The sequence below is a fragment of the Amblyraja radiata genome, chromosome 6 (assembly GCF_010909765.2).
Source record: "Amblyraja radiata isolate CabotCenter1 chromosome 6, sAmbRad1.1.pri, whole genome shotgun sequence".
Taxonomy (NCBI): Eukaryota; Metazoa; Chordata; class Chondrichthyes; order Rajiformes; family Rajidae; genus Amblyraja; species Amblyraja radiata.
The window spans coordinates 18,787,164-18,809,232 of record NC_045961.1 but is presented as its reverse complement, the minus strand read 5'-3'; the positions used below and the strand labels follow the sequence as shown (position 1 = coordinate 18,809,232).

The window sequence follows — 22,069 nt, the reverse complement described above, 5'->3', positions numbered from 1 at the left end:
TTTAGCTCTATCAATGTGTTTTCCCTTCTCATTGGCATTTTCTATTTATAACATGTTTGTAAAATAGCTGATTCCTGGTGAACTAGCTTTATGTTTCTTTCTTGCAACCCCTTCTCTCTGAACCCAAATATTTGGTAAATATGTGACCGGTTTCCTGATAACACTTACAGAAACCCCAGTAAAACACCTTGATGACGTTAACTTGGAGATTTGTGGTGGTGGAACCTCCTGATCTCTGACCCTTTGTTTCTCCTGCATCTCCAGAGTGATGAGTGGCATGACCCAGAAAGGACCATTCATGACTGAAGGCTGCACTTGAATGGAATTGAATAGTTTATTGTCACATGTGACAAGTCACAGTGAAATTCTTTGCTTGCATACCCAAGGAATGCAAATAGTCGCCCATAAAGGGTGCTTGCAAAGTTACAAATACCCCCCCCCCCCCGTCACTCCCTTACAGCGGACGGATCCTCCTTTATTCTTTCCCCTTTCCCTCGACAGCAGCATCCTCACTTCCACGTGTACGTCCACGTCAGTCGGTCGGCACCATCATTGACCTCTGCTTTCAAGAGAGAGCTAGATAAGGCTCTTAAAGATAACGGAGTCAGGGGATATGGGGAAAAGGCAGGAACCAGGTACTGATTGGGGATGATCACATTGAATGGGGGTGCTGGCTCGAAGGGCCGAATGGCCTACTCCTGCACCTGTTGTCTATTATCCACTATCACCGCCGGGTCCTCTCTGTGGCTCCGACCATTCAGTGTGTTGTGCATCCAGAGGGCAAGGAGATTTACAATGCCAGCTGTACCAGTTTGCCAATAGGACAGCTGGAAATGTACTGGTCTTAAGAATACACCAAAACCATTCCTTTTTTGAACATGGATAGGTGATGTTTCGCATTGGATCCCTTCTTCAGATTCTTACAGATATTCTTGCACGCCCTTGAAGAGCCCTAATCTTGGGGGTAATTGTACAGGACTAACCACAGGAAATGTCGAAGTACTTTTACAGAGGTACAAACAAGTTAACATTTCATGTCAATGACCTTTCATTGGAACAGGATAAGTGAGAGTGCAAATATATTTCAAAATGCAGAAACGGGGCGTGATGGATAGAATAAAAGGGAATGTTTGTTAGGGCGGAGACCAAGATCATACAGGCGATATGAAAGCTTATGGTGCCTTCTAAGAGAAGATGATTAACTATTCAGTAATTTGACTAGAGGAGGTGAACATATGGAGGTGACCGAGGACAGAAGAGCAAACGTCTGTTAAACAGCTGGAGATGCAGAATGTCACTCACTGGACACTCAGCACTTTGCATAAGTGAAGAGAGAGAAAAACTAAGCTAATGTCGCAGGTGGATGATCTTGGATCAAACTGACAAGGAAAAAGCTGGTCACATGAAACTGTTGGATTCATTACTGAGGGGAGTGGGCTTCAGATAGAAAGTGAGATATTGTTTCTGGAAGCAACCGGATGCTCTGTCAACCTTGCAGACTGAATGGAGATGTTTTACCAAGTGGACACCCAATCTGCATGTGCTTTGTCCAATGTGGAGTGGACCACTAACTCTTGGACAAAAGTAAATTGGAAGACATACAAGTGAATCACAGCATCACCTCGAAAGTCTTGCATTTGAAGATCTAGCTGAACAGCAGATCCACGAAGCAAGATCAGTAACAATCTTATTGCCTCAACTACTTCCTCCGGCTGCTCACTCCATGTACCCAACACCTCTGTACAGAAAAAAAATCCCCTTCTATCAGATCACCCCTCGGCCTCCTGCCCTCCAAGTTTTTTATTTGTAAAAAAATTGAAAACCATGTATAATTTTCCTTCCACTTCACAATTATGCACCACTTTGTGTTGGTCTATCACATAAAATCCCAATAAAATACATTTACGTTTGTGGTTGTGACAAAATGTGGAAAAGTTCAAGGGGTATGAAAACTTTTGCAAGCCACTATAAGTGCAGAATTTATCTGACGCATACCTACTCATTTTTTATATATAAAAAGCAACTCATCGCAGAATGTTGATGCTTAAAATGATTACAGCATGCGATGTGCTTCATCGCAATCCATAAAATCACACCAAATTTTTTGTTTCACATTTTGATATCTCAGGAAACATTTTTATTTTACTGGACAAATTTGGAAATGTTGTTCTAGAAATCTGTAATATCTGTGAATCAATTGTTTGTTTACATGGGAACATGATATGATTGTTGAAATGTGTGGGAGATGAAGGCAAATTGCAAGCTTATCAATGGCTTAATGAGATTCACCGCTCAGCTGAGATCTGAACCTTTCCCCAAGGAGCTTTCTTTAACATGAAGATTTTATGTTTGCCTTATTTTGGTGTACGCTATGGAGTCAAAACCTTTTTACAGAAAGTTGAACGTAAACAAAACAGTTGAAAGGTGTGGGAAGGATGTTTTTGTGTTTGGCATGGGTAGGTGTAAATGTTGGAAGGCATAGATGTCTAGTAAATATTGTGAAATACCAAATGGCTCTGCAGAGTTTATAATGTTGGAGGTTTACGTTTCCACCGTGTCCTTGAAGCAACCAACGATGGATGTACTAGCTTCACACAGCTGGTGGAGCAGCAGCTGAAATAGAGGAGTTCTTGATATCATTATTATACATCGCTTTTCACTGACTGACTCTCATGCCTGACATTCATGAGAAGACCATGTCATTAACATTTACTCATTTTGAGTATTGGCGGTGGTGTGTGACCACCTCAGGCACAAGAATTGATAGCCCGCGTGTTTTTTTAGATAATTTATTTGATGTACGTACAGTCCTTTAACTCATTCTCTGCTCACCTATCAGAATGTGGGAAAATGCTTCTTCCATATTCTTACCGAACTGCACAGGGATATGTATAGAAGAAGGGGAATTTGTATGATCAAATTCAAACATGTAATTCTGCCTTTATTTAGTTATTCATTACATGTGATAAGAATTCAAAATGTAGCAAAGGATGTAAAGAGCCTCTCCCACTTAGGCGATTTTTTTTTTAGGTGACAGCCGGCGATAGTCGTAGCAGGTCGCCAAAAAACTAGCGACTGGACCCTCCTACGACGATATCTACGACAACCTACAACAACCTACCACCTAGTCGACATTAAGCTACCGACAACAGGCGACCCATTAGGACGGCTACCTACGACCACAGCGACAACAACCTACGTCCACTCGTGACAAGCTACGACCCTGTCAGCGACAACTGAAGACAATTCAGTCGCCGGTACCTGTCGCCGGTTGACGTAGGTTGTCGCCAATGGAATTCACCGAAATCAGCACCGGCAATAACCTACGACAGCACCTACGTCAGGAGAAGTCAAGCTACTCTCATTGGCATCAAATCACTGTTGCCGACTGTCGCCGAAAATGTTTGAACATGTTGAAAATCCAGCGGAGACCAGAAAGATGCTACGACTTTTTGGGCGACTGAGGAGACCACTCACATACAGGCGACACCCCGGAGACCATGTAGCGACAGACTAGTCGCCTGTAGTCATCTATAAAATAACCCAAGTGGGACAGGCCCTTAAAACTTTAAAAATGCCGATCATGTTTGGCACCTTGCACAAATATTTACGATCTATAATGCAGAGTAGTGCAGGCACTGCAAACTATACATCACTTTCATTACACAATTATAACAAAGTAAATGGATCTGTTATAAAAATGATAAATGACTTTAGATGTGTCACAAAGGACACCTTTTATTTGAAATTCGACACAAAGTGCTGGAGTAACTCAGCGGGTCAGGCAGCATCTCTTAAGAAAAGGAATACGTGACGTTTCTCGTCGAGAACCTTCTTCAGACTCTATTCCATCTTAGAGGTTTCCTAGAAATTTGGAAGGAAAGAGTGGGAGAAATGACTGGTTATAGAAACAACATGCAAGGCAGCAATATGACTTTGGTTTTCATGCTCGACAAATACAAATCCGTGTAATAACATTCTACTTATTGTTCCCTGTTCTGGCAGTCCAGTCTGATCATTTCTTAGGATCATTTCAGAACTCATTCTGTCTATTTGCCACCTTGGCTCAATAAAATTGCAAACAAAGTTTTTTTCTATCCAAACATACATTTGGAACCCGCCACATCTGTTGCTATAACATGGATAAGCAATAACTGCATTCATTAAATTAATATTAAACTTTGGTGGGTATCATTCATTTGACATCACTGTTTGGAAGTTACATTAGATTTGTCGAATGATTACATATCATACAAATTTAAATATACAATGAAACTGAACCATTCTGTACTATTTCTGAATGAAATGGGTTGTTTTGGGATGCTTTAAATGAGTGCTATAGTTTTCAGTGTGGATGTTCCTTGTGTTATGGTAACATCTTGTTAAAATGATTTAGAAATGCAATATTAAAAATCCAACTCGGGCATAGGTTTTAAGACTGGCTGATTAACTGGTTGCATATGTGCTCTTTCATGCTAAACATAGGAACCCACTTGGCAGACGTCGCTCTGCTAATGGCAGATGGCAGCTTGTTATTTTGTGGCAGGATTTCTTAGTTCAGCAATTGAACTGTAATGAACAGCTGCCCTGGAGTCTCGCGTCATCAGTGTGCACGGATACGTTTCCTCTCTCAGTTGAGTGGGAGTCCATGGGGCAGACACTGGCATCAAGTGTTGAGGCATTATCGGCCGGGGTAGCAGCAAAGGAAATAGATTGAGATCTTGTAGCTTACCATGCTTGCTCACCAACCCTAACCTTTCACCTCTTCCACGCACTGTATGGGCCTGCTCTCATTTACTCATTCATTGAATGTGTAGGTGCCGGCTGTGGGCCAGAAGCAGATCATATGCCTCTGACAAAATATTTTACGCCTGCTGTTGCTGTTTTGTGGATTTGGGGATGGGGGGGGGGGGGGGGGGGGGGGAAGGGGAAGGAGTGCGAACAATATTTAAAAAGCTGTGGAGGGCAGTAGGGTAACAGGAGTGGCAGTAACAAAGGCTGGATTAATGTGCACTCGTTATTCTGTTTGATCCATGCACTGTGCGCGCTGCATCTGTTTATGTTCAGAACATGCACTGTCCACACTGCACCCGTGTATTCTGTTCTGAACATGCAGTGTCCACACTGCACCTGTGTATTCTGTTCAGAACATGCACTGTCCACACTGCACCCGTGTATTCTGTTCAGAACATGCAGTGTACACACTGCACCCGTGTATTCTGTCGGTACAGGCAGTGTGTGCAATGCTCTCAATAAATAGCATTTGTGGTGTTGTTGAAATAATTTCTCCTCTGATCCACAAGCGATTTGTAATGTTGAAGCCGCAGTCCCTTTAAAACTCAGTCCTCCAACTCCTAATTGTACTAGATGTTTTGCTTTGTAATTTCCCACTGGGACCATCTTAGATAGGGAATCTCGGTCGGCATGGATGAGTTGGGCCAAAGGACCAGTTTCTGACCCTTCTGCTTTTATTGGGCAGCTTTAGTAAACCTTATCTTTGAAGTGCTAAGACATAGAGAAATTAATGATATGGATATCCAGGTAAAATTGCTGCTTCCCCATCTGGCTGATTAATGGCAAATTTAACTTTGATTGCAACAGCCTAACAGTGCAGTCATCTCACTTAGCCCTTTAGTCATAGAGTGATACTATGTGGAAACAGGCCCTTCGGCCCAACTTGCTCATACCGACCAACAAATCCCAACTACACTCGTTCCACCTGCCTGGGTTTGGTCAGTATCTCTCCTAACAAACCTGTCCTATCCATGTAAATGCAGCACAGCAAACTGCCCACAGCAATTGTAGATATTTGGATGCAGCTGCCAAGTGACCAAAACCATCCAGCTCCGGAGAGGGTCCACTCTGCAAATGCCAGATTTAGTGTTTGGTTTCAGGTGACATTTTGCAGCAATGTGAAAGAACACGCCAATGTTGTAATCCTTGAGAGTGAAAACATGGTCTTGTGGGGAAGGGGCAGGAGGAGGCAAGGGTGCAAAACTAGATTTCAATTTCAATTTTCACCGTTTGCAGATACAGAATGGAAACAGGCCCTTGGGCCCCACTGAGTCCATGCCAACCATCGATCACCCGTTCAGACCCGTTCCATGTTATCCCACCTTCACATCCACTCCCTCTGAAGACCTCAATAAAGAAAGGGATGTCAACCAATGTGAGGGAATTCCCTGTGAATGTTTCTGAGTTTCTAATGACAAGGCACTTGTCAGACTAGTTTTCTGTTTTTTGCTGATACAGCAGAATGCTTCAGTGACCCTGACCAGGGAGTGGAGATATCAGCCCCTCTCCTGATTGTTATCCAGCGTGTTAGTGTTTTTCCATTAACATCTGCTAAACATAGAATTGACTTGCCTGTGATTTTTTTCCCGAGGAATTAATGGTTTGGCAACTGCTGCAGTCAAAACTGGCAATAGAAAATGGCTGTGGAATAAGATGGTGTTTGGAGAAAAGGTATTCTTATAAATACTGCCGACTGCATTCGGCAAGAGTGTTGTTGAAAGGGGAATACATAATCTATGAAGTCCTTGCGTCAAGATTGTTTGACTTCTCAGTCAAACAAAAGGGTGTAGAAAAGATAATTTTGTCTTTTTTTATCACTACAGAAAGCATGACTGACGAATTGTAAAAATGCATGTTTCAGGTTTAAAGATTACAAAGGTACCTGGAGTCATACAGCATGGAAACAGGCCCTTCAGCCCAACTTGCCCACACTGACCAACATGGCCCTTCTACACTAGGCCCACCTGCCTGCATTTGGTCCATTTCCTCCTAAACCTACCCTATCTATGTACCTGTCCTAATGTCTTTTAAATATTGTGATAGTACCTACCTTAACAATGCATCTGGCAGTTTGTTGCATATACCTACCACCCTTGTATAAAACAAAAAGATAACATCTTTCTCCCCCTCATCTTAAACGTATGTCTGATTCTTGATTCCCCATACTGTGGGGGTAAAATACTCCACCCATTTACCCAGTCTATGTCTCTCATGATTTTATTCACTTCAATAAGATCACCCCTCATAGAAACATAGAAAATAGGTGCAGGAGTAGGCCATTCGGCCCTTCGAGCCAGCACCGCCATTCAAGATGATCATGGTTAATCATCCAAAATCAGTATCCCGTTCCTGCTTTTTGCCCATATCTCTTGAGTCCGTTAACCCTAAGAGCTAAATCTAACTCTCTTGAAAACGTCCAGTGAATTGGCTTCCATTGCCTTCTGTGGCCAAGAATTCCACAATTCTCTGGGTGTAAACGTTTTTCCTCATCTCAGTCCTAAATGGCCTACCCCTTATTCTTAAACTGTGACCCCTGTTTCTGCACTCCCCCAGCATCGGGAACATTTTTCCTGCATCTAGCCTGTCCAATCCTTTAAGAATTTTATATAAGATATCCTCTCATCCTAAATTCCAGTGAATATAAGCCCAGTCAACCCGTTCTTTCATCATATGTCAGTCCCGCCATCCCGGGAATAGTGAACCTTTGCTGCACTCCCTCAATAGCAAGAATATCCGTCCTCAAATTAAGAGACCAAAACTGCACACAATACTCCAGGTGTGGTCTCACCAAGGACCTGCAAATCCACTAGATCCTCAGACCCCTAGTATTTCTGGGAGATTGGTTCTGTCTTCACTAAGGAAGACACAAACAAAGTACTTGTTTAACTGGTCTGCCATTTCCTTGTTTCCCACTATAAATTTACCTGTTTCTGAATGTAAGGGGCCTCCATTTGTCTTAATTCATCTTTTCCTCTTCACATCTCTAAAGAAGCTTTTACAGTCAGTTTTTATATTCCCCGCTCTATTTACCCCCTCTTACTTAACCCTCTGTTGAATTCTAAATTTCTCCCAGTCCTCCGGTTTGCTACTTCCTCTGGCCAATTTATATGCCTCTTCCTTGGATTTAACACTATCCTTAATTTCCCTCGCTAGCCATGGTTGAGCCATCTTCCCCATTTTATGAAGAGGGATGAACAATTTCTGTAGTTCAGCCATGTGATTTTAAACAGTCAACCCTTTAATTATCATTTGCCAGTCTACCCAAGCCAATTCCTGTCTCATGCCATCAAAGTGTCCTTTCTTTAAGTTCAGGACCCTAGACTCTGAATTAACCGTGTCACTCTCCATATTAATGCAGAACCCCATCTAATCCTCCTACGCTCAAGGAATATAGTCCTAGCCTGCTCAATTTCTCCCTCTAGCCAGTATTTCCTCTAAGCTGTGCGCGTATGCGCGCACACACAAGTTTTGAAACCAGCGCATAAAGAAACTTTATGTGTGCACAAAAGGATTTTGAAATTTGTGGAAAAAATGTCCGCCATTTATTTATTTATTTGTTAGTGTTAAAATATAGAACTTTCATTTGAAAAACGAAAGCATTCAAGAGTCTGTATGTCATAGACACTACGATGTTATCTAAAATGTAGTAATCAATAAACATACAGTATTATGAAGTGTATGATTTATACTTATTTGTAAAAATCTCACTAAACATGACTTTATTGTACAGTTTACGAAGATCCATGTCAAATTCTGTAGCTGGCTTATTGAGTTTTTATTGAAATTTTGATTCATGTCAAATTCAAAGGATGCAAAGGGTGTGAAGCGCAAAAGAACTGCAAGCTGGTTTAAAGTTGAATGGCTTAACGAAATAGTAAAAATTGCTACACCAAAAGCTCATGAGGTCATATATTTGCATAAGAATTCAGTGCACACACAAATTTGTAACAACATAAAAAATTGCACAATACAAGATTTCTGTGCACACGAACTACTAAAAATTAGAGGGAACATTGCCTATAGCTCAGGGCTTCGAGTCCTGATAACATCCCGGTAAATCTTGTCTGCACCCTTTCTGGCTTAACAAAATCTAGATAGAGTATGACCACTTGAAATTTGGTGTCTCATCTGGTGGTTACAGCATTGGTTTAATATTTTTTGATTACCAAATGCACAGAGGAAGATATTCAAGGATATTATTCAAGGACCATAATATGATTAAAAATTCATCCTGCAATTTTAGAGGGTGAAGATGAAATTGGAAATGTCCGTATTTCTGTTGAGCAAATGTGACTGCAGAAGCATGAGGGAGGAGCTGTCTGAAGTTGATTGAAAAGGGACCCAAGCAGGAATGACGGTGGAACGGCGATGGCAGGAATTTCTGGGAACAATTTGGAAGATGCAGGATCTTTTCATTCCAAAGAGGAAGAAGGATTTTAACAGGATAATGAGGCAACCGTGGCTGACAAGGGAAGTAAAGGACAGTATAAAACTAAAAGAGAAGGCATATAACAATGCAAAGATTAGTGAGAAGCTGGAGGATTGGGAAGCTTTAAAAAAAAATAAAAAAAACAAAAAAAAACAACAGAAGGTAACTAAAGGCAATGCGGAGAGAAAAGATGAAGTACAAAAGTAAGCTGGCCAATAATATAAAAGAGGATAACAAAAGTTTCTTCAGGTATGTAAACATTAATAGAGGGGCAAGAGTGGATGTTGGACTGCTGGAAAATGATGCAGGAGAAGTGATAACGGGGAATAAGAAGTGGCACAGGAATTGAACATGTTTTTTGCATCAATCTTCACAGTGGAAGACACCAGCAACGTGCCGGAAATTCAAAAGTGTTAAGGGGTGGAAGTTAGTAGAGTGACTATCACTAAGGCGAAGGTGCTTTAGAAGATGAAATGTCTGAAGGTGGATAAGTCACCTGGACTGCATCCCAGGGTTCTGAAAGAGGTGGCTTTAGAGATGGTGGGGGCATTACTTGTAATCTTGTAAGAATTACTAGAGTCAGGGGTGGTTCCAGATGAATGGAAAATTACAAATATTACTCCCTGTTCAATAAGGGAGCGAGGCAGAAGAAAGGAAACTATAGGTTGGAAAGCCTGACTTCAGTGGTTGGTAAGATTATAGAATCCATTATAAAAGACAAGGTTTTCCTTGGAAGCACACGATAAAATAGGCCAAAGTCAACATGGTTTTGTGAAGGGGAGATCTTGCCTGACAAATCTGTTGGAATTCTTTGAGGAAGGAAATAGCAGGAAAGACAAAGGAGAGTCAGTGGGTGTGGTTTACCTGGATTTTCAGAAGACCTTTGTAAGCTGATGCACATGAGGTTGCTAAAGAAGATGAGAGCCCTTGGTATCAGAGGGAAGCAGGTTGGCTGGGTGGCAGAGCGAATGACAATAAAGGGGGCCTTTTCTAGTTGGCTGCCAGTGACCAGCGGTGTTCCGCAGGGGTCGGTGCTGGGGCCGCTACTTCCGAATTGAAGGCTTTGTGGCCAAGTTTGCAGATGATACGAAGATGGGTGGAGGAGTAGGTAGTGCCGAGAAAGCAGGGACTCTGCAGAAGGATAGGTTGGGAGAGTGGACTGAGAAGTGGCGGATGGAATACAGCGCAGCAAAGTGTGGAGTCGTCATTTTGGTAGCAGGAATAAAGGCGTAGACTATTTTCTAAATGGGGAGAGAATTCAGAAAGCGGAGGTGCAAAGGGACTTGGTGCGGGATTCCCAAAAAGTTCATTTGCAAGTTGAATCGATAGTAAGGAAGGCGCATGCAATGCTAGTATTTATTTAGAGAGGGCTACAATACAAAACCAGATGTAATGTCAAGACTTTATAAGGCACTGGTCAGACTGCATTTGGAGTATTGTGAGCAGTTGTGGGCCCCATATCTGAGGAAGGATGTGCTGGCATTGGAGAGGGTCCAGAGGAGGTTTACCAAAATGATCCCAGGAATGATTGGGTTAACATATGATGAGTGTTTGAAGGCACTGGGCCTGTACTCGCTGGAGTTTAGAAGGATGAGGATCATTGAAACTTACCGAATAGTGAAAGGCCTGGATCGGGTGAATGTGGAGAGGATGTTTCCACTAATGGGAGAGTCTAATACCAGAGGCCATAGCCTCAGAATAAAAGGACTACCTTTAGAAAGGAGATAAGATGGAATTTATTTAGTCAGAGAGTGGTGATTCACTGCTGCAGACGGCTGTGGAAGCCATCTATGGATATTTGTAAGGAAGAGATTGACAGAGTCTTGAGTAGTGAGGATGTCAGATTATGGGGAGAAGGCAGGAGAACGAGGTTGATTGGGAAAGATAGATCAACCATAATTGAATGGTGGAGTAGACTTGATGGGTTAAATGGTTTTATTCCGCTCCTAGAACTTAAGAAACATGATGTCAGTACCTTTTCCTATCTTTAGTTTCCCCCTCCTCTGGCTCTCAGTCTGAAGAAGGGTCTCAACCGGAAACAACACCTATTCCTTTTCTCATAGATGCTGCCTGACCTACCGAGTTACCCCAGCATTTTGTGTCTATCTTGTGTAGGTTTAAATTAGTGTTGTGACAATGAAGGTTGTTGAGAAGGATGGTGTGGAATCAACACTGTGGTGGGATAATGTCAGCATACTTGGCTCCATCCATCCATCACACTCCCAATTTAATTCTTGGAAAAGATAGAGACGTTTTGAAAGGTCAGTGGATTAGCTGTTCATCGTGGAGCCCACATCCTTTGGCCTACTTGTGTAGCTGTGGTGTTGGTGCATGTAGATGGTACAAAAATGGAATAAAATATATTTATAACTGTGGTGTTACATTTAACATGCAAATGTGTTTGTAGTCTAAATATAAGTCTCGTACTTGAGATTACTTTCTGAGTTCAAGGTTATTTGATTGGATCTGAATATAGATAGTCGTATTTCCGGCTGAATGTTTTATGGATGCCAAACCACTTATGGCTTAAATCCATTAAAATAACGGGGATGCCATAAAATCGCAGAGTTTTTGACTGCTAATATTGCAACATTCACTGCTAGCCTATAATCATTTAAAATCTGTATACATAAGTCAGTTCAACTTAATGGAATAATTTGGTTGGTCAGTCAATAGACAATAGACAATAGGTGCAGGAGTAGGCCATTTGGCCCTTCGAGCCAGCACCGCCATTCAATGTGATCATGGCTGATCATCCCCAATCAGTACCCCGTTCCTGCCTTCTCCCCATATCCCCTGACTCTGCTATTTTTAAGAGCCCTATCCAGCTTTCTCTTGAAAGCATCCAGAGAACCTGCCTCCACCGCCCTCTGAGGCAGAGCATTCCACAGACTCACCACTCTCTGTGAGAAAAAGTGTTTCCTCGTCTCCGTTCTAAATGGCTTACTCCTTATTCTTAAATTGTGGCCCCTGGTTCTGGACTCCCCCAACATCGGGAACATGTTTCCTGCCTCTAGTGTGTCCAAGCCCTTAACAATCTCAGTCAAAACCTTATTACATGATTAACAGGGTAAAGAAACATAATTACAATAACATATTTCAGGAGATGGAATATGAATAATAGAACAATGTAAATAATTTGAATATTCAGTGCCAAAGCCATGCAAATTTACTGTGGCTTAAAATGCAAGGCCAGGTTATTTGGATGGCTCAGTTAATGAACACTGTTGTGCAGAATTGTGGGACATTTCACGCGTTAGAGTTGCAATATAACTCCAGGTTTCCTCTTGACATTTGATGCCGATGTATAAACGCAGACTCAGTACTGTACTAGAGTTGCAGGGAATCTTGTGCTTTTGTAATAATCATCTTTACAAGAGCAGATTCTGATAGTTGAGTAACATTCTGAGAGGTGGAAAAAGCGGGAATAATTAGCGAGATGCCTTGCGGCAAGAAACGGCTGGCAGAGAGCAGTGAAATGAATGAGACTTGATAGGAACCTTGATAGAATATAAATGATAGTGGAAAAGAGAATCCGAAAATAGGATGAAATGAATGATGTTAACATTGAAATACAATGAACATGCAGGAAATACTCAGGTTAGGCAACAGATGTGGCCAAGAGTTCTAAATATACAATATTTAGAGAAATATACCACACAGAAACAAGCCCTTCAGCCTAGCTCATCCATGCTGACCAAGATGCCCCATTTCTCCGCATTTGGCCCATATCTCTCTAACGCAAAGGTTGGAAGGATAAAGACCAAATGCGTGCGGAGCAAGTATGTCCATATAACTGTCCAAATGTCTTTTTTAATGTTGTTATAGTACATGCCTCAATTACCTCCTCTGGTGTACCATATACCCACCTCCGTCTGTGTGAAAAAGGTTGCCCCTTGGATTGCTATAAAATCTTTCCCCTCTCACCTTAAACCTCTGTCCTCTTCTTCTTGATTTCCCTCCCGTACACCAGGTAAAAATGCTATGCATTCACTCTAACTGTTTCCCTTGTGATATATATTGGAATCATTATGCAATTGTTGCAAGACATTTTATACTTGCATTTAAATTCTATTTTTAAATGAGGCCAGCGTAGTATTTATCTTCCTGGCAGCTTGACATGTGCAGAAGGTCACGTGAGTCTCTCCGAACATCAATTTTTGCCAATTATCACCAATTGAACAAATGCTCTGTTTCAGTTTTATGCACTAAATGTGGATGACTCCCTTTTTTTCGACTTGATCTTCCATCTGCCTTTCCAAGCCTCTTTACAACCCTGTTATTTAATTTTAAACGCTTTCCGTATTGTACTGAAGGCAGCAATGGGTAGCCTCAGGAGGCAATATTCCAAGAATGAACAGTTCAAAGCAAAACCTCATAAATTTAAGGGTCTAAATGACCAGGAGGCCAAACTAACAGATTGTTAGAATGTGTTTAGTCCTGCATGTCAGTGTTTAAAGATTTTCTCTTTCCCCTTAAGTTTTCCTGTCTTTGGGTAAATTGGTTTTGGGGAATTTATGATCCCAACAAAAATTCTACTAGTTTTGTTTTTAAAGGGCCATCCTTTCTGAAAATCAGATTACAATTATCTGCTATGTTTTTCCATTCCTTTCCTGCTGCTGTCTTTTCAAAGTATTTTTAGCAGGAGCTGATGACGTTACTAGTTTTGTCTTGAAATTATTGAGCTCAGCAGTATGAATCAACGTGCTCAAAAGATGGCCATGAATCCACAGCCTTGCAGAAATCTTGGATTGTTTCATCCCAGTCCTTCCAATGCATGTTTGTAAGGAAAAATAGTTGTATTGAAATATATTGAGCTGAAGGCAATTTAAAAAAAAGATTTAGAATAGAACTGGCAATGTTCATTTGTGTAAATATTCTGTATTTAAAAATTAATAATTGTTTTATTTTTTCCGTCTGTTTTTGGTAGGTCATTGGCTGAGAGCGGCGCTGGAAGTGTGAGTGATTGGGCCTCACTTTATTGGTAACTGAGTAAGTACAGTCCCATTCTTTCCGAATTGTGCACTGTTCTTGTGGAACACTTTTGAGACCTTGCATTTGTCAGATGTGATGATCGGAGCCTCTCACGAGGAAATGCTTGTGGTTAGTGCAATAGGTTATTTGTAAGGCTTCTTTAAAACAGTGTTACCACAATGCTGCAAAAAGGAGGATAGGAAAGACTAGACTAACCCAAGAAGAAGCTCCAGTCAGAGTCTGACATAATGCACAACATTAAACGTGCTACATGTGCAATAAATTGATGTGGGCATATGGATCACCACCTACATGCACTGTAGACTTTGGACATGGGGAGAGATTGGATTCCATGGAGCGAGGGAGGCCAAGGATGATCTACTGGAAGTACATGGACTAAGAGAGGCGTCGATAGCCATTTATTTTGTGTGGCAAAGCTATCAGCAAGAGGGTATGGGTTTAATTTGAGGAGAAGCCGTTTTCAAACGGATTCTAGGAGCGGGGTGTTTTTTTTTTTACCCAAAGGTTGGTATCTGGATTTTGCACAGATGGTAGAATCGGATACATCGACCATGCTTAAGGGGCATTGAGACAACTCACAGTCGAAGCATAGTGGGATACTCTCGTAATACAGGTAAATGAGATGTACAGATGGGCAGAAAGGTGGGCATAAATATGATGGGTCAAAGAGATATTTCTGCACTGAATGATGGTGAGTCTCCAGATTGTTGTAGGTAAGTGTTCATGAATGTAAACTATGGAATGATATCTGCTATACATGTTTACTCGGGCCATTAATGTGGTTGAAACTCACCGCTGAAAAGTCACTTTGCACATGGAGTCATGAGGCTGCTTGCCATGTCAGACGCATGGCCATCACATGAAGGCTTCAAATAGAAACCTGGATCTGTTCAATCTATCATTGACTCGATTACACAAATGAGGAAAACACTTAAAATGCAGAATGTTTTGGATGAGTGGTTTGCCTCATTGATCAGTGTTGGGGCCCATTGTTGTTTGACTTGTATCAAGGCTTTGGATGAGCATGTGCAAGGCATGATTAGTAAGTATGTAGATGACAGTAAAGTGGGTGGTATCATAGATAGTGAAGATGGTTATCAAAAATTGCAACAGGATCCTGATCAGCTGGATAAATGAGCTGAGGAATGGCTAATAGAGTTTAATGTAGATAAGTGCAAGGTGTAGCATTTTGGGAAGTCAAACAAGGTCCTTCACAGTGAATTGCAGAGCCCTGGGCAGAGTTGTGGAGCCGAGGGATCTAGGAGTGCAGGTACATAATTCCTTAAATGTGGCATCGCAGGTTGATAGGCTTTCAAGAAGGCTTTCAGTACATTGGCCTTCATTAGTCAGGATATTAAGTATAGAATTTGGGATAGGAATTGGGAGAGTGGAGAAGGTTCAGCAGCTGTATTCACAGATTGTGCTTTGCTCACATTCATTGCTGCAAAACTTGGATATATTCTAAGGTAAAACGGGCTGATTTCACAGCTCCAAGAGTCTGTGTTATTACAGAACTACTTCCTGAATGGCCGCTAGTGTAAATGAAGCTTAAACTGTCTCAGCCCCACCACATGTTGCTGTCTGTGACTGATACTGCTTCATTTTCTAAATTAAGAACTGTTTTGGCTGGAGTAACAGGAAAGGGGGTGGGGAAAGCACACTGTACCCTATGACCACACGCTGCAAATTTATTCAATCAAAAACTTTTAAAACATTTTACTGAGATGTTGGAGAATTTAAAAAAAAACTAGAGATATTTATAATTTAAACAGAAAATGATGATCATTTGATAGACACAAAAAGCTGGAGTAACTCAGCGGGTCAGACAGCATCTCTGGAGAAAAGAAATAGGTGGTGTTTCCTGACTATTCCACTATTCCTTTCGCCAGGTTACTCCAGCTTTTTGTGTCTGTCTTCAGTTTAACCCAGCATCTGAATACCTTTATACCTTTATTGTCATTCAGACCTTATGGTCTGAACAAAATTTCGTGCCTGCAGTCATACATACAATCATACAATAATAAACAACAATAAACACAAATTAACACCACCACAGTGTATCCTCCAAGCACCTCCTCACTGTGGTGGAGGCAAAAATCTTAGGGTTACTGTCTCTTCCCTCCTCTTCTCCCTCTGCGCTGAGGCGATTCCCCACCGGGCGATGGTAAATCAGTCCCGCGGCTCACCGAACCCCGCAAACGGGCCGGTTCAAACACCGCGGCCCGGGGGTGGTCGAAGCTGCCGCCCTCCAGTCCAGCACACGCAGCCGCTGGCCCGCGGCTGAACCCCGGACTCAGGTCACCGCCTCAGAACGCCGTCCCAGCCACCGGAGCACCGTTCCAGCCCCGAGCCGGATCGCCCTCACGTGAGTACCGTTCTCCCTCGGGCTGGGCCACTCCGACGGGAGTGCCGTTCTCCCTCTGGCTGGGCCACTCCGACGGGAGTGCCGTTCCACCCTCGGGCTGGGCCACTCCGACGGGAGTGCCGTTCTCCCTCGGGCTGGGCCACTCCGACGGGAGTGCCGTTCCACCCTCGGGCTGGGCCACTCCGACGGGAGTGCCGCTCCTCCCTCGGGCTGGGCCACTCCGACGGGCCACAGCCCCTCACGGGAAAGTCTCTCAGCCCCTCGCCAGGCCGCTCTCACGAGAGCGCAGTTCCAGCCCCGGGCTGGGCCACCCTCACGGGAGCTCAGGGCGAGTCCTGCAGTTGCTTCCCACACAATGGTGATCATTTGAATCATTTTGCGTCATTCTATCCTTTATGTCAAAAATATCCTTTCCTTGACCGATTTAACAACAGTGGTTTGGCTGAAGAACAAATATATTTTGATATCCATAAAAATGAAACTGCACATTACATCTGCAATAAATGAAGCAGAGCCTCGGGAAATTGGGAGGTGGAGAAAGGGAGGCCCGGTTGCCAGAAAACCCCAATATTCAGTTTTATGTGTGAACTGAACAGCTTTTCCACGATAGACACAAAATGCAGGAGTAACTCAGCGGGTCAGGCAGCATCTCTAGAGAACATAGATGGGTGATGTTTTGGTGTTGGGGCCCTGCTGGTTGTGGGGGAGGGGGGGAGGCACTGGAAGCAAGAAAAGACCAGGACAAATCCATGATGTTTTTTCCATGATTGCTGGTGAATGATTGCCGTGGAACCGATGAAGGTGAACGATTTGGTGCAGAGTTCACATTCAACTTGAGTGTTTAAAGTTGACTATGGAGCTGCTGGAGCTTCGTTGAAGTTCTGGGACAAGGACCCCTGTGGTCCTTATCTCAACATGGATGTGATGCAGGCCTGGGTCAACATACCTAGCGCTTGCACGATGGGAATCGCTCAGTAAAGTACTCGGTTAAGAGCAGCTAAAACACATCCAAGCTTGTCAGGAACTCCTGAGTCTCAAAAATCAATTTATAACAAATACATACTGCTCTACCCACTAAAAACGTTAGGCAAGAAAATCATTTTTTGTTGTCACTGGAATTAATATGGTGTCACTTCTGAACTGTAGCTAATTAATGACATGACAAGAAAATGCTCCTTTTAACGCAACTCCTGCCGTAGATGATCTAAATGCATCTCTGAAAAATGTGCAGGACATGTTGCCAATTACATTAAAGAATGTTTGATGACATTTTCATGGATTTTATAACATAACAAGATTTTTTTAAAGGGCATTGACGTCAAGTAAACTGACTGGAAATGTTGTCATGTCTAATACTGTGGAGCGCGTAATTGCCTAACTATACTTTCAACTTTCTTCTCATTATCTCCTCAAAACACTCCAGTCCAGCTCCTGTCTTGCTAAAGTATTGTAATTTCACTGACCATACTCATATTTCATTCAAATGTGGGCTGGCTTGTAGCTCTCCTGGCCTCTTCTGGTCTCTTGCATTTTTAATCATTCTGTTCTCCCAATTCTCTCTTCACTGCTGTAGCATCTTCCAACAAAGATATGGCATTATTTCCAACATGCACCCTTTCTGAGTATTCCAGGCCCCAACTTTGGTTAATTTGGAGTCATAGAGCTAAACAGCACCGAAACAGGCCCTTTGACTCAACTCTTCCATGGTGACCAACTTGCATCACCAAGCAAATCTGAAGAAGTGTTCGACTCAAAATGTCGTCGGTCCATTCGCTCCACAGATGCTGCCTGACCCAACGATTTCCTCCAGACCTTTGTTTTGCTCAAGGTACCAGCATCTGCAGCTATTCGAGTCTCTGGTACAACTTGCCTCTCCAAACCTTCCCTATCCATGTTTAGTTTAGTTTAGAGACACAGCACGGAAACAGGCCCTTCGGCCCACCGAACCTGCGCCGACCAGCGATCCCCACATATTAACACTATCCTACACACACTAAGGATAGTTTTTGCATTTACCAAACCAATTTACCTACATACCCGTACGTCTTTGGAGTGTGGGAGGAAACTAAAGATCCTGGAGAAAACCCACGCGATCATGGGGAGAACATACAAACTCCGTACAGACAACACCCGTAGTTGGGATCGAACCCGGGTCTCCGGTGCTGCAAGTGCTGTTAGACAGCAACTCAACTGCTGCGCCATTGTGCCGCCCATGTACCAAGTGTCTTATAAATATTATTATTGTATTTTCCTCTACCCTTGCGCTGGGCTTCTCATTCCATTTATCCACACTCTCTGTGTGAAAATAGTTGGGCCTCGGGTCCCTTCTAAATCACCATAAACCTATGTCCTTTAGTTTGAGACTTCCCAACCATGAGGAAAAAACTTTGTCAGTTTACGTTATGTATGCACCTCTTATGCTCTTTGGAAAAAAGACTTAGCCTATCCAGGCTCTCCTTATAACTCAATCCTTCCAGACCTGGTAACTTCATCAAATTTCTCCCTCTGTCAATCCTAAAGCTATTGCTAATCCCTCTCTAAATGCCTGTTCATTATCCTGACCATGGCACGTTATGACACCATTTGTATGGGGATCTTTCATAATAATGGAAAAGTCATTTAAGGATCTCTTGGATACAATTTATCTTAAACTTCAGTTATTTATTCCCTTTCCTTGGCTTCTTTAGATCATTCAGTGTTATGGTAAGAAGCCATATGGAAACTGCATGCCGTTCTGAGCAAGTTATTAGCTCCTATTATTTGCACTTTGTACATAACCACCTGCTGTTTGTTTCACCTCCAGTGTTAAATGGCTAGAATTGGGAAGTGGCTGTTGTACCAGTTTATGTTTCTGAAGCCAGGTCTACTGCTAAATCACCAGATGAAATGGGACAGAAACACATACAGTTCACTGCATACCAAATCTGGAATGTCAGTGAAACGTGAAGAATATTGTTTGTATTTCACATTAGTCAAGTCAGAAATATAAACATGGAAGACTTCCAAATATTGAAGCAATATTAGAGATTTTTCTGATTTGCCAGATCCTTCATGTGCTTTTGATCCCATTGTTATGAGCACACTGTGGCCAGATTCGACTGCATGAGTTTTTCCTGTAACCTTCCACAATCTTTGTCATGTTCTGGCCAATATCTATCTTTAAAGGAGCATCACGAAGACAGAATAATTGTTTATTAGCAAGTTTGTCAAAATAATCAGGAGTTGAGGTTAAACTGCTGTGTTTGCCACATTAATGTGAAGAGCACACTTGGTCCATGAACATGGCACTTCATGCAAGCAGTACGTAATTACTGAACTCACCAGATGCTTGTATATGGATAATAGCAAGTGCTGTAAAACTCACTGTTATGTTGGCAGCAAATTCTAGGCAAAGATTACAACAAAAGTATTTACATGTACATCCGGGGGTTTGAAGTTTAACAGAATCCTAACACATTGAAGTTGTTAAAATATTTTAAAGTGATTGCCAAGGACGGGAAAATCGGAACCTTGTTAAAGCTGAACTGTTTTGTGTAAACAATTTAAGCTTCAGAAAACGATTTGGTAGTTAAGGTTGGCCTTTTATGATGTGCAGGAAAAGTGCTCAGTGGAGGAAGCATGACTTGACAGCACTGTCGATATTGACTTGTATCGTCTGAGGATTAAGTGAAAAGATTTACACTTCTATAAAATCACCCCTCATCCTCCTGTGTTCCAAGGAATAAAGTCCTAGCCTGCTCAAAGGGAATAAATAAATGAAGTTTAAAATTAATTGTATCCAAGAGATTCTTAAATGGCTCCGGCGCTCGAGACCTGGCAACATCGTCGTAAATCTTTTCTGCACCCTTTCCAGCTTAACAAAATCTTTCCTGTAACAGGATGACCAAAACTGAACACAATACTCTAAATGTGGCCTCACCATTGTCTTGTGCTACTGTAACATGACCTCACAACTTCTATACTCAATACTATGACCGATGAACGCCAATGTGCCGAGAGCCTTTTTGACCACCCTATCTATTTGTGACGCCACTTTCAAGGAACCATGTACTTCCACTCCTCGATCTCTCTGCTCTACCCAGCTCGCTGCTGTTCATTATGCAGGTCCAGCCCTGGTTTGACTTCCCAAAATGCAATGCCTCGCATTCTCTGTATTAAATTCCATCTGCCATTCCTCAGCCCACCTGCCCAACCGATCCAGAACCCGCTGCAATATTTTACGACCATCTTCGCTATCTACAATGCTACCCAGTTTAGTGTGATCTGCAAACTTGCTGGTCTAGAGTCCACCAGCAGAAATTACATGAAGCCTGTTTATATGTGATCTTTACAGGGTTGGGGGACTTTGTTGATTCTTAATTGAATTCAAGCAGTCACTTCATTTTTACCACTGGAATTTTTTTTTTTTTTTAATTAACTTGTGGTTCAACAACTTTTTTTAGATCTGATTACTTTTCGCCTGCTAGAATCAACGCGGAAGCTGGCTCTTTGCCGTGGTGTTGCCCATCCACCATGCATTCACACTAACAGGACATTAAACCCTTTTATATTCACCCTACATTCTCGTCAACGCTCTCCTAATTCTACCACTTGCCTACACTCTAGGATCAATGTACAGTGGCAAATAACCATCACGCGGGTTATCTTTGAGATGTGGGAGGAAACCAGAGCACTCGGACGAGAGCCATGTCAGGGAAAATATACAAACTCCAAGCGGCCAACAAGATTGAACCGAGGCCACTGGTGCCGTGAGGCAGCAGCTCTATTATCTGTACCACTGTGCTGACCCTAAATTATTCTGTTCAAGCAGAAAGCCTGGAAATTATATAGATGTTCCTTGAAATACCATTTTGCCGAGGACATTTTAATTTCTGTTTTAGGTTAAAAATAGGTAGTAAATGTATGGCTGCTTGAACAAGCAGGAGCTTTGTTAAAATATGCAGCACTCTAATGTCTGTCTGTAAGAATGTTGGTGCTCTGACTAGTCCTTGGTGCTAGCATCCGGCTATTGGGCAGTATAGTTGAGAAAGGAATCTTTCCAGTGTTATTCAAAGTGAAAAAATAAGGTCATTAATGTTTAGCTGAGTTGAAGGAGCATGTTTGAAAATGCAGTGGCTGGAATTGTCTGTATTTTTAATGTTCCTTTGGGACCTGGGGGATTTCCACTGCTGAATCACGAATCAACGCTAATGTTTGCCTTCCAATCCTGGCTGTGGGAGGAAGAGAAATGCCTGCAGTCACCAGCTCATATTTCAGCTATCTTTTCCAAATATTTTCCTTCCCAGATTAATATGAAATTCTTTTAGTTCTGTTTAGATAACAGATGGAACTGGATTTTACACTGCAATTTGCATCGTTTGAAATTAGAAAACCAGGAGCCAAAAGTAAACTGCTCGTCTGCCATTCAGTGCAATCCTGACTGATCCTCTACCTCAGTACAATATTATTGCTCTCTCCCCACGCCACTCAACTTGGCCACCACAATT

The 22,069-nt window shown here is 42.3% G+C and overlaps 1 protein-coding gene across 5 annotated transcripts in view; it reads left to right on the top strand.

Moving 5' to 3' along the window:
* Positions 1 to 22,069, top strand: part of LOC116974125 (F-box-like/WD repeat-containing protein TBL1XR1) — a 211,660-nt gene that overhangs the window by 58,238 nt on the left and 131,353 nt on the right. For all 5 annotated transcript variants that reach the window (XM_033022282.1, XM_033022284.1, XM_033022285.1 and 2 more), the window contains one exon: positions 14,154 to 14,215. The gene's annotated coding sequence lies outside the window, so the exon portion shown is untranslated. The remainder of the gene's footprint in view (positions 1 to 14,153; positions 14,216 to 22,069) is intronic.